Raw genomic sequence first — 13,526 nt, 5'->3', positions numbered from 1 at the left:
AAGAGCAAAAGAAGGGGTGAATATAAACAAAATACATGATACGCATGCCTGGAACTGTCATGATGAAATAGTTATGTTCAATTTAATACATACCAATAAATAGTTAATTTACCAAGAAATCATTTAAACCATCATGTCATTAATGACAAGAAAATTACATAAATTTCAGTATATAATAAGTTTATCAGATGAAAATCTAAATAAATCAGAGGAAGCTGACATCAATAAAATAATGAGCATTGACCACAAGGTCCTCTGAGTCCAGGGAGTGAGATGTGGGATGCAAAACTGTCCCTGGGTGGGAACAGCGGGCAAGATGACCAAAGGTGACATGGTGAGAGTGGGATCAGCTACGTAGTGGCCTTTGACAATGAGCATTCACCATGGAGCCAGAGGTAAGTGAAGCCTCCTCAGAGTGTCCTCAGAGACACAACTGAGACACTGCAAGGATGCTGGAAAGTCCTTATAAAGCATGCAGGGTGTGGTGCTATACCTAGGTGAATTACATCCATTGAAACTATGAAATGCTCACCTCAACTTGCTCATGATAACACTAGTGACCCTGACGTATCAGTGACTCTAATTTCCTCCAGCCATCAGATATAATTTCTATGGTTATAGCTTACTGTTAACTCCTTATAAGCCATATGAGCCACATATGTGTTTGAACTTTTACCATATTACTAAAGTTTTTTTTCTTAAAAGTAATGTATAGAGAGACTCTTCACTAGATCTTCAGTAACAGTTTGGTGCCCAAGACTGTGATGCTCCTGAGAGCTGGTGTTACCTTTAGGAGGTGCATACTGGGAGGAACTTAGGTGATGGGGTGTGCTCTTGAAGGAACATTATGTCCCCAACTCCTTGTCTCTCTCCTTGCTTCCAAGACAACATGAGGTGAACATTCCTTCTGCCATGAACCACTACCACAGGTCCAAAGAAACAGGGCCAAGCAACTATGGCCTGAAACCTCCAATACCATGAGTGAAAATAAAGCTTCTTTATTTCAGGTTTTTTATGACAGTGATGGAAGGCTAACACTTTCACTGAATGAATAACTCCAAACTAGACATACTTGGTTTCTTTTGTTGCTTGGTGTTTCCTCAATAGAAGAATTAGTTTATTTGAAAATGGAATATTGCATGATCTCGCTTATATGTAGGATCTAAAAAGTCTAAATATACAGAGAAAGAGAACAAAAAGTGATCACAAATGTGATGGTGGAAGAATGGGAAGATGGAGGTTACCAAATGCAAAGGAATAGATCTGGAGGATCATCAAGTCTGCAGATCTAATGTGCAGCAGGAGGATAATACATAATAAAATTTTACTCTATGTGAGACTCATGCTAAATGAATAGATTTTACCTATAATTGTCACAAAAACAAAAGGGTCATTATGTGAGATGATGGATATGCTAAGTCACTTCACTGTAGCAATCTTTTTACTATCTTTGTTTCCCATAATATCATGTTGCACATCTTAAGTATATGCAATAAAGTTTATGAAAAAAGAATAACATGAAAATTTCATTCCATGTTTACTCTAATACTTCATTTATAATTTTGATATTATGAAAATATATAGAATACTATTAAATGTGTTAATGCAAATGGAAATAATCCTTTCCTCCTACATGGGTATTCTCAGGTTGGGATGTAGAAATGTTGGTGTATTTAAGGATAGGTTTCAGGTCTTTATTCTACTGAAAACTTTCTATAATTTATTGGAGAAGAGACTATTAATTTTCTAAAACCCCAAATCCTGGTTTCCAAAGTACTTCGAGTTTCAGAAATGGAATTGTGGATCTGAGGATGTTTGGAGACGTCACTGATGACAGTGTTGACAATGGTTGTGATAAATAAGAAGGCAAAACTGGAAGAAAAATGACAGGTTTGGAGGCTACTGGAATAATCCAGGTACAACAGATGACAGCTAGCAGTAGGCAATGAGGTTGAGAATATTTTTAAATGTTTTTAATAGTACATGATAGTTAATATGGGGGGGTTGTGACATTTCAGTATACACATATATTGTACCACGGTTTGGTTCATCCCTTCCTTTATTTTCCCTCTTCCCGCATTTCCCTTCTTCAGATGACTTGATAAGTTACCATGTTCCATATTCACACAAGTATACAATTACATTAACCATATTCACTCTCCTTTAACCTTTTCACATACCCTTGACAATATTTTGCAGACAGCAAGTGTGGTACCTTGTGGAGAGGTAGGATGATAATAACCTGTGCAGAAGTAAGCACTGAGTATGGCCAGCATTGTCCCTAATGCTATATGCACATTGTCTGTTTTAACCCCCCAAATTACACTATGAGGTAGCTCTATCTTCCTCATTTTACATTTTAAACTAAAGCAAAGAGGGGTTAAATGATTGTCCACAGTCATATAGTTCATGACAAGTCAAGAAAATATTAGGAATTAAAAATTTGGCTATGGTGTCCTAGCATTTAACCATTACATATACTCCATGTAAAATTTTGAGGATATAATGAAATATGTAGTTTTTATTGCCTTGTGCCATAGCTGCCATGCAAGTCTCCATCTGTTTGTAGATTAAGAATAACCACAAAATTCATAATCTAATCTATTTCTCTCAATCATTTCAATTCCCCTGCAGCTTTTAATAATAATACAGTTTTTTTTTAAAGTAGGTGGGGGAGGAGAGAAGAGGGAATGGAAATATAATGGAGGGGGTGAACTTGTTCAAAGTACACTATATGCATGCAAGGAATTATACAATGAACCCCCCTCATATTATTAATGTATGCTATTTCAAAATATAATAAAACTATTTTTTAAATGAATGAAATAGTTTGGATAAGTGTGCCTCAAACGTACCTGTGTTAAAAGATTAATGCTGAGTTTGGCCCCATTGGAAGGTAGTGGAACCTTTTAGAGGTAGATCCCACTGTGAGGAAGTGAGGTCAATGGAATGAGCTGTTCAAAGGAATATGGGAATGCAATCTCTCTCTCTCTCTCTCTCTCTCTCTCTCTCTCTCTCTCTCTCTCTCTCTCTCTCTCTCTTTCTCTCTCTCATACTGGGGTTTGGAACTCAGGGCCTCACACTTGTTAGGCAGGCACTCTAATACTTGAGTGGAATACTTGAGTCATTCCACCAGCCCTGTTTTTCCTTGTGTATTTTCTAGATAGGGGCTCCCAAACTTTTTGTCTGAGTTGGTCGTGAACTATGATCTTCCTGATCTCTGCCTCCTGAGTAGCTAGGATTATAGGCCTGAGCCACCAGTGCCTGGTCCAGTATCTCTCTCTGTTAACCTCCTTGCTGCCAAAGGGCGATAGTTTCTCCCTTAATACTCCCACCCTCACATAGGTCCTCACTACAATCCCATAGCAATGGGGTCAACTGACCATAGACTGAAATCTCTGAAACCATGAGCCAAAATAATCCTTTCCTTCCCATAACTTGTTTATCTCAGGTAATTTTTCACAGTGATGGAAAGTTAATGAGACATTATTAAAAATCCCATTGTTTAAAAGTCCACTACCTTTTTGAAATGCTTAGTTGTGCTTATCTCATGTTGTCTCTTTAACATACTTCTTCATCTGCTGTTCTTCAAACAATAATGCAGTCAATATCTAAGTTCTATGTAGAAATCCTAACAATTTTACTCAATATACTTTTACCTGATTTTCAAACCTTCCATTAGCTTTTCTCTTAAATATGTTGGTATAAATACAGATACAGATATATGCATAATACTGGCACTTAAATATATATGCAGATACATGTATACATATACTGAAACATATATCGGGATATATACATCAGATATGAGTTACTTTATAGATGAAACTTTCAGCCACTTCAATGATTTCTTTGCCTTTTCAGCAGTCACCAAGCCATCTTAATTGATTTTCCCAACACATTCCCCTGTGTTTTCTCTCCCACTGTCCACTACTTATCTATAACAACTTCATTTCTATTCAATGACTCCAAGTACTTTTTTTGGATTTTCAATCTCTACCTCCCAACACTTATCCTGCAGGTATGAACTTCTCTTCTTTATCCTTCCTGCTATACCTGGATTGATTATTTGGGGGCAAGATCTTGTCTCTCAAGGGGAAGTTGATGCAACCCAGAGTTAGGAAAAGTTTGGGATCATAGAAAATATATGACTTAATAATGTATGTTCATGTAGGTTGTCCATGTCTTGGCTGAGGGACAGCTCAGACCACTCTGACCTGGCCCAGGGACTGCCATGCCTTGCCCCACTCATTATTGGTTGAGAATCACAAGGTTCTTCTCTTCCCGAAGGTTAGCATAAGTTTTAAAAGCACCTGGAGAAGAGAAGCTCACTCTCTCTCTGCTTCCAGCTTCCACCACTTATAAACCATTTATACCCACATGTGCTGCTATGGATTCTTCCATGAAGGACACAAAGAATTTGGAAGTCTTTTGATCATAGACAGCACCATTGCCACTAACAAGGGATATCACAGGATGCTTGTAAGTCTGTCACCTGGATAATGTCCAATTCTGTCTTTGTTAAAGAATAGGCCACACCCTAAACATCAACTAGGTCTGAGATAATCTCTTTAATTTAGCAAGATAAAGATCCAGTCCCAAAAGCTGCACTGCAGGCAGTCGATAAACAGGGAGCTGAGAATTTCACACAGGTAACAGCTTTAGTTTAATAAGACAAAGACCCAGAACATAGGCTAAACCCTAAGGATCAGATGGATCTGATAGGGTTGAGAATTCATCAATAAATATTCTAGCCCCCCAGCTGTTACTGTTGTTCTCACTCTAGAGATGGACCTGAGGCAGGCTAGAAATAGAAAAAGATTGGGACTCTTAAACATACATGACTTAACAGATTGCATTTTAGATTGAACATATTCTCTCTCTCTCTCTGAACCTCTTCCAATTAAAAAAAAAATTTAACTGACACCAGGGCTCCTTTTCAATTGCAAATATGCACAGAGTGATCCATCATCCTAGACCAGGAACCACCCAAAGCCCTTCCCACTTGCCAATTATTGGTGATCAGAAATTGCCCAAATCTTCCCCCTCCCATAGGTTAGAGGTTTAAAAATACCTTGAAACAGACAGCTTGTCCCTATTCCTGCTTCCATCTTACCTAGCCCACCTAGCCAGATGGGGCCCCACCATTGCCTTTTGTAACACTTTGCCTTATCCTTTAATAAACTCTATTACCACACCACCCCCCTTACTACATGTTCCCTGGATGCTTCCATGCCAGACAAAAAGAATTTGGAAATCTTCTGATCAGACACTGGAGCAGCCTGCAATAGACCTGCTTTCAGCCTAATGAAAGTGTACTCCACTTCTAATAACTTTGTTACTATGTTCATTATAACTCTTTGTCTTGCCTAAATGCTTCTCTTGCAGATGCAGGAACAAGGTAGATACAAATTCTAAACTATCCAATAACACCTACGTGCCCCTGGGTTTATAAATATGCCTTGCAAAGAAAGTGGCATGTTTCTCATGTGCCTCCATCTCTCGTCAATAATGATGTGCTTTGTTTTCCTGCTTTTGTGCTCTGCTAAATAAAATGTCTATACACTTCTTATCTTGTTAGACTTGTCCTTAAATTCTTTTCTGTGATGATGTCACAAACTTGTTTGGCATGGGTGTCATGAATACAAAACCCCATGTCATGAGTTTGGCAGCCAAGAATGAGGTTGTGCTTTCTTGGAACCTCCTGGGCTTAAACTAGTCCTTGCTCTGGTGACATCAGATGAAAACACTGAGGGAAATAACTGCTTCTGTACTGAACATATGTAGATGTTTTCTTCTGTCCACATTTTCTACTGTCTACATAAACAACTTTTTACTTAACAATTACACTTTATTAGTTGTTATTGTAACTGGATCCCTTAATATTACAAATTTAAAGAAAACTTAAAATTATTTTGCCTTTTCTTTTGGTTTTGTTGTATTTTGCTTGACTTGGTTTTTCAATCCCAGCCTCCTGCAGGAAATTTCACTTGTCACCCCCAGTTCTGGAAGCTAGAGGCTTTCAACAAAGCTCACAAAAATCAGAATGACAATAAGCCTCTCTGCTGGACCCTAGAGCACAGCCTGGTGAAATTTCCTCATGGGTATTTATTTCCTAGCTTTTCTTCTACCCCTCCAATAAACTGTGACACCTCCATGGGTTCAGGGAAGGACACATTGGCTGCATTCCTGAATAGGCCAACCTGTGAATGAATAAATTTACTTCTCCTTTTCATCTTTCTCTCTTATTCTAGGTGTGAGTAGGTTGCAGAATCCAAAAGTTAAGACTCCAGATTCATGTCTGTCCTAGGCTGGATAAATCATGAGTAACCTACAGATGACTTCAAGTGTTCTGGCTAAATGCAAATATGAGGCCATTTTACAGAAAGGACTTGAACATCTGGGGATTTAGGGATCCACTGTGGTCCAGAAGCAAATTCCCTGCCTACACACACTAAGGGACTACCGTGCTTGCCAGTTCTGAGAAAGAGATCTAGAAAAGGGAATGTCAGGCAAATTGTGTTACAATTGTACAAAGAAATAATATGCAGCTACTTAAATACTATTAGCAAAAAATGGTAACATCAGTAAGGTAAAAAAACAAAATTATAAATTAAAGGCCAGTATACCATCATTTCAACTGTGTAAAGTACACTAAGACAGCAAACAAACAAAATGAGTAGAAATTTAGACCTGAAAAATCCTAAGGGCTGGGCACTGGTGCTTCTATAACCCTAGTTAGCTGGGAGGACGAAATGAGGAGGATCAAGGTTCTAGGCAAGACTAGGCAAATAGCTCTCAAGATCCTATGTCCAAAATTACAAGAACAATATGGACTAGAGGTGTGGCTAAAGTGGTACAGTGTCTTCTTTGCAATTAGGAAGCTCTGAGTTCAAATCCCTATCTCAAGAAAAATAATAAAGAAACATAAGAAAGATCAGAGGTGCTTCACAGGTACAAGCCCCCCCTCCCACCCTCAGACTGACACATGCAAATTAACCTGATACTTGATTCTCAGTGAATTACTTAATTTAGGGATTACTTCAGGATTAAGAAGAGGATGGGCCAAGGATAATGCATGACTAGCTTCTTCACACTATCCCTAACTATTTACTATCCTCATCTCTCCTCCCCTAAACCAACCTTCAATCCAACCAAGACAACTGAATTTCTCTTCCTCAGTTACCATTCACCTTCACTCTCCACAGAGGTCACTAAGGGCCCTTGATATCACCTCCTACCACCCTCATCCTTTCTCTCCCAGGTACTCCCTTGCTCATATACTACAGTATACTCCTCTGGTCACTGAAACCTCAGGGACACACACACACACCTTCAACAAGAGCACACACACACACACGCACACACACACAGTCCTGGTCATCCAGCCCCATGCTCACCTCTCCTCTACACAGTGAAGCTCTCCATAACCTAGTAGTTGTGTCTGCAGAACCTGTCCACCTCAGCTTGCTGCCCCTCTGGTTGTCCCTCAGACTGTTCCAGTACTCAGCTATGTGACACCCCAGCTCAGTCACTGCCCTGTACTATCTCACATCACTATTGAAGTGCATGTACTCCTCCTGGTTAAAGAAGTATCTCTCCAGGAATCGCAACCGCTGTCCCATTGGAGAAATGACACTCAGATTTACAAGACTGCAAGAAACGTGTTATTGGATCTAATCTTGTTTATCTTTGAGGACTGGGTGCTTAAGGGATCAAGTTCCTTTTCAGGAGCCCAAACCACTAGACCAATGATAGGTGCTGCAGTGACCCAGACGTCTCCTCCTTCACATGATGGCATCTGCACACATGACACACACAGCAGTGCATGACAGTTGACAACTGTGTGACACTTCATGGCAATTACAATGAAGAACTCAAAAAAGAAGAGAAAAAGACTGGTGCTCAAATCCAGGGAAATCTCCCCTGTTCCCAGAAAAGGCAGAACATTGCTCACTTCATTAGCTTACCCCTCTTCTTTATTTGTTTTATCCTACATCTGTAATTTCCAGTCCCCAAATGGTGTTGAAGAGGGAATCATCTACTTCTCTCATTCTGGTTAAGAATAAGACTCACTCTTGCCATTGGTTCCACAATTCCAAAGGGGAAAAATAATCCAGTTTTGGTTCAAATATCAAAAACAGAATGACTCATCACATACCAACCAGAAGAGACTGACAGGGACACTCACAACTGATCACCTCCCCAAAGATTAGCACCAATGGGTTCAGTAGGTGTAAAGGAAGCCCAATGTGACTGGGACACCCCTCTGATCCAACACTGTTATGGTCCTGGTGACCCTCTGCTCTGTCTGCATCAGGGACACACTACTGTTCAGGGCTGTGCACTAGACCAACACGTAAAAACTGTACAAAGTTTTGCCTCTCACCACTGCCTACACCATCTCCTTCTGGAGGCTGTACAGGAAAGACTCCATTCCTGAACTTTCATGGCTACAGCTCTTCATCCTTTCCTGAAACAGACCTGTCTGGAACATTCTGTGAAATCTCTTTTAGTGCTGACCATGTGCCAGACCTGTGCTGTCCTTGACAATCTAAAGAGGGAAGAGCAGACACTTGCCCAAAACTCCTAGAGCTTAAATTAGTGAAACTGAGGGACAAAGCCAAACACTCCAGGAATTATCCAGGAAAGAGACATGTCAGAAGAGATGTGTGGAGATCTATCAACAGAACAGGAGGACAACCTAAATGAAATGGTGCCAGAGAAGGACTCTGAGGAGTCACATTTAAGATGTGACATGGAAGGTTAAGTTGATGTGAGCCAGAAGGAAGAGTGTGGTGTATGCATGGGTTTTGGGGAAAAGAAGGTGAGACAGAGAAATAGAGAGGACAAGAAGAGAGAACATTTTTTAAAAAGAACTGAGTTTTAACATAACCCCATTCTAAATTATGTATGTTCACTTCTGCACATAGAGTTCTGATCTCATAGAGACCAGACCCCACAGAGAAATAAAAACAACTATTAAGGCATCAGACTCCTTAAAATATGTTAAAATGTCACTCCCTACAGCAAGGATGTTCCTGTAGAGTAATAGTAAGTAACTATGAGCCCTCTAGTTTGACCCCTCCTCTTGAAGTCACACAGTGTAACAACAGGAATCGTAAGGTTAAAATTCAAAAAGAAAAATTCAGATAATACGGTAGTTGTAAAGTCAGAGTAAATAATTGAGGAACCACAGGGATCAGTAAAAAAAATATCAGTAGTGCAGATTCACAAAAATTAAGCCAACACACACACACACACACACACACACACACACACACACACAAAGGGCTTGTTTAGGATAGGATGGCATGTTTCTGTAAGGCCCACAGCCCATGTTCATCAGGACTTCATGACTTTGTCCTATTGCTAATAAATTTGCTTACATCTCAGATCTAATATGTTATTAATTCTTTTGTGCAATCATCTCTCTCCCTCTCTCTCTCTCTCTCTTCTTCAACTTCATCTCCTCCTTTGTGCACAGACTCACATGTTTGATAGGCACATTCTAAAAGTATATCAAGAAATCCAGGATTCCAAGATGGCGGCTAGAGGGAGGAAGCAGAAAGCGAGCTTCCTATAGTGAAATCTTGGAGGAGAGACACCAGCGACACACTTTGCAGGCATAATCACTGAGAAGAGGCATAACTTTGACCCCTCCACACCTCTAGCCAGCGCAGAGAATCTCCACTTCAAGTTAAACAGAGAAACAAGGAAGGCCCCCGGGCCGCCAGTTGCCAGCGCCCAGACGGCTTGGGAAGACGCGGACCAGGTGAGCTTTGTGGTACTGCGGTACTCCCACAGACAAGCCTGGGCCAGAGCAGCATAGCCCCCTGGACAGACCGACCTCCACCTGGGGAAAAAAGAGAAACTGAGTAATAAGCAATAAAGACATGCTGGAAAGAGGGTGGGGCGCCCTGAGCACTGAAGATTGGGGGAAGGGAATCCTTCCCGGGATGTAAATAAACAAGCTGGGCGGGCTGGAGAGCCTCTGGCAGGAGCGGGGGCAGGGCGCGTGCCCAGCAACCAGGAGTGGGGAAACTTGTGAGAGTGGCGGAGGGAGGAAAACTCCACAGGAGAGGAGGAAAGACCCACTTCCCACGTGAACTGTAAACAAACATGGTGGCTGGCAGGAGCAGCAGCACCACCCAGTAATCAGGAGCAGGAAAGCTTCTGAAAGTGGCAGTGGGAGGAAAACGTCACAGGAGAAGGGGGAAGACCCACCTCCCACATGAACTGTAAATAAACACGCAGGCCTGACAACGCGGGTGCAGTGTCACCTTTCCCAGTGCTTGGAAAGGGGAAAGCCTGTAGCAGAGGCTCCCGCACAGGAGAACTCAGAACAAACAAAGCCTGCGGGGCCAGGTGAGTGCTAAGCTCACCCCAGAGATCAGCATAATCAACGCCTCCAGCAACAGCAGGCTGACAGCAGCGGGCAGGCAAGCCACACATGCAGATACCATTCTCAGAACTGTCTCCAGACTCTTTTTTTTCTTTTCTCCCTACCTTTGATGAGAGAACAACCGAATTACACCTGCAAGCTGAAAAACTTACTGAAACTGTATTGCATTTGAACTTAGGACACTAGGTGGGTTTGTGTGTGTGTGTGTGTGTGTGTGTGTGTGTGTGTGTGTGTGTGTGTGTGTGTAGTTTTGTTCTATTTTATGTGTCCCCTTTGATGAGACAACTACAGAACAACATCTGAGGCACCATCTCCAGGATTGGAGACTGAGACGGACATCCAAATTATTAAGATGGAAACTTCATTGCATTTGAACTTGGAGGGTTTTTTGGTTTTTTTGTTTTTTTTTTTTAATTTTCTATTTTCCATTTTATTTTAATTCATTTTTAATATATACATATTTCTTTCATTTACTTATTTTTTATTTTTATTCCTATCTTAATTTTTTTTATTTTTGATTTTCAATCCTATCTCTGTCCCTCTAATGTCTGTTCAGCTTACTGTCAATTAGTACACAAATGCTCCCTGTTTATACCTTTGAAACTTTCTTGTCTGAAACCTTGTTCTGCTTTCTCCCTCTTGTCTGTGTATTTGTTTTCCCCTTTTAACTTCTTGCTTTCCATCTCAGCTCACACTTCCATTCTAAATATTACCATTGTTGTTATTACAAGCTAGAAAATATCTAATTGCACACAGTACAGGAATAGTAACAACACCAAAGACAATGACGGGAAGACAGAAAAAACAGGGAAACCAGTTTCCCCACAGCAAAAAGTTAGTACAGGAACCAGAGGGGAATGAAGAAAACAGAAACTCAGATCCAGACTCTAACAAAATGAAGATAAACTATGCCAAAGGACCCAATGAAGCCCACAAGAATAATTTAAAAGAAGACATACTACAAGTACTCAATGAGAATTTTATACAGATGATACTGGATAGAGTCAACCAAAATGTACAGGAGACACTCAAGAAATTCCAAGACAACAAAAATAGAGAATTTGAAAAAACAAAAGAAGAAATAAAGGAAACCATAGAAGCACTGTATAAAAACCAAAGTGAGAGAGAAAATGATGAATAAACGGATAAATGAACTCAGGACAAAAATAGACAACATTAAAGAGGAAACCACCCAGGATATGGAAAACCTCAGAAAAAAGAATAAAACAGAACTGCAAAACAAAACAGAAGGCCAATCCAGCAGAATAGAACAAACAGAAGACAGAATCTCAGAACTTGAAGATGAAATGGTAATTAAAGGAAAAACCGAAGAACTATTAATTAAACAACTCAAGACCTGTGAAAAGAAAATGCAAGAACTCACCAACTCCATCAAAAGACCAAACTTGAGAATCATGGGCATCGAAGAAGGAGAAGAGGTGCACGTGAAGGGAATGCGTAATCTATTCAACAAAATAGTAACAGAAAATATTCCCATACAGATGCAAGAGGCCTCCAGGACACCAAACAAATAGGATCAAAATAGAACTACTCCACGACATATCATCATTAAAACAACGAGTTCAGAAACTAAGGAAAGAATATTGAAGGCTGTAAGAGAGAAAAAAATAAGTAACATACAAAGGTAAACCCATCAAAATCTCAGCAGACTTCTCAACAGAAACATTAAAAGCAAGAAGAGCGTGGAGTGAGATCTTCCGTGCACTGAATGAAAATAACTTCAACCCCAGGATACTCTACCCAGCAAAACTATCATTCAAAATAGATGGAACAATAAAAGTCTTCCATGATAAGCAGAAACTAAAACAATATGTGACCACAAAGCCACCACTACAAAAGATTCTGCAAGGGATTCTGCACACAGAAAATGAAACCCAACTTAACCATGAAAAGACAGGCAGCACCAAACCACAGGAAAAGAAAAAGCAAGATAGTAGAGAGTAACCTCAACTTAAGTACACACAATCAAACCTTCAAACACTAAGACAACTAAATGGCAGGAATCACCACATACCTATCAGTACTAACACTTAATGTTAACAGACTTAATTCACCCATCAAAAGGCAACGCTTGATGAAATGGATTAAAAAGGAAGATCCAACAATTTGTTGCTTACAGGACACCCATCTCACTGACAGAAATAAGCATAGGCTAAGGATGAAAGACTGGAAGAAGATTTACTAAGCCAATGGACCACGAAAACAGGCAGGAGTAGCAATACTTATCTCTGACAAAGTAGACTTCAAACCTACATAGATCAAATGAGATAAAGAAGGACATTCCATACTAATAAAAGGGGAAATAGACCAAAAGGAAATAATAATCATCAATCTGTACGCACCCAATGTCAACGCATGCAATTTCATCAAACATACCCTGAAAGATCTAAAAGCATATATAAACACCAACACAGTGGTTTTGGGAGACTTTAACACCCCATTATCATCAATATATAGGTCATCCAAACAAAAAATCAATAAAGAAATCCTAGATCTAAAATATGCAACAGATCAAATGGACCTAGTAGATGTCTACAGAACATTTCATCCAACATCTACACAATATACATTCTTCTCAGCAGCCCATGGAACCTTCTCCAAAATAGATCATATCCTAGGGCACAAAGCAAGCCTCAGCAAATATAAGAAAATAGAAATAATACCGTGCATACTATCTGATCACAATGCAGTAAAAGTAGAACTCAACAACAAAAGTAAAGACAAAAAACATGCAAACAGCTGGAAACTAAATAACTCATTACTTAATGAAGAATGGATCATCGAAGAAATAAAAGAGGAAATTAAAAAGTTCCTGGAAGCCAATGAAAATGAAAACACAACCTACCGGAACCTATGGGACACTGCTAAGGCAGTCCTGAGAGGAAAGTTTATAGGCATGAGTGCATATATTAAAAAGACTGAAAGATCCCAAATCAATGACCTAATGCTACATCTCAAACTCCTAGAAAAACAAGAACAAGCAAATCCCAAAACAAATAGGAGAGAAATAATAAAAATAAGAGCTGAAAGCAACAAAATAGAAACCAAAAAACCATACAAAGAATTAAGGAAACAAAAAGTTGGTTTGTTGAAAAAATAA

This window comes from Castor canadensis, chromosome 8 (genome assembly GCF_047511655.1).
Source record: "Castor canadensis chromosome 8, mCasCan1.hap1v2, whole genome shotgun sequence".
In the NCBI taxonomy this organism is placed as follows: domain Eukaryota; kingdom Metazoa; phylum Chordata; class Mammalia; order Rodentia; family Castoridae; genus Castor; species Castor canadensis.
The sequence above is the reverse complement of the archived record's forward strand: the minus strand, read 5'-3'. Positions refer to the sequence as shown.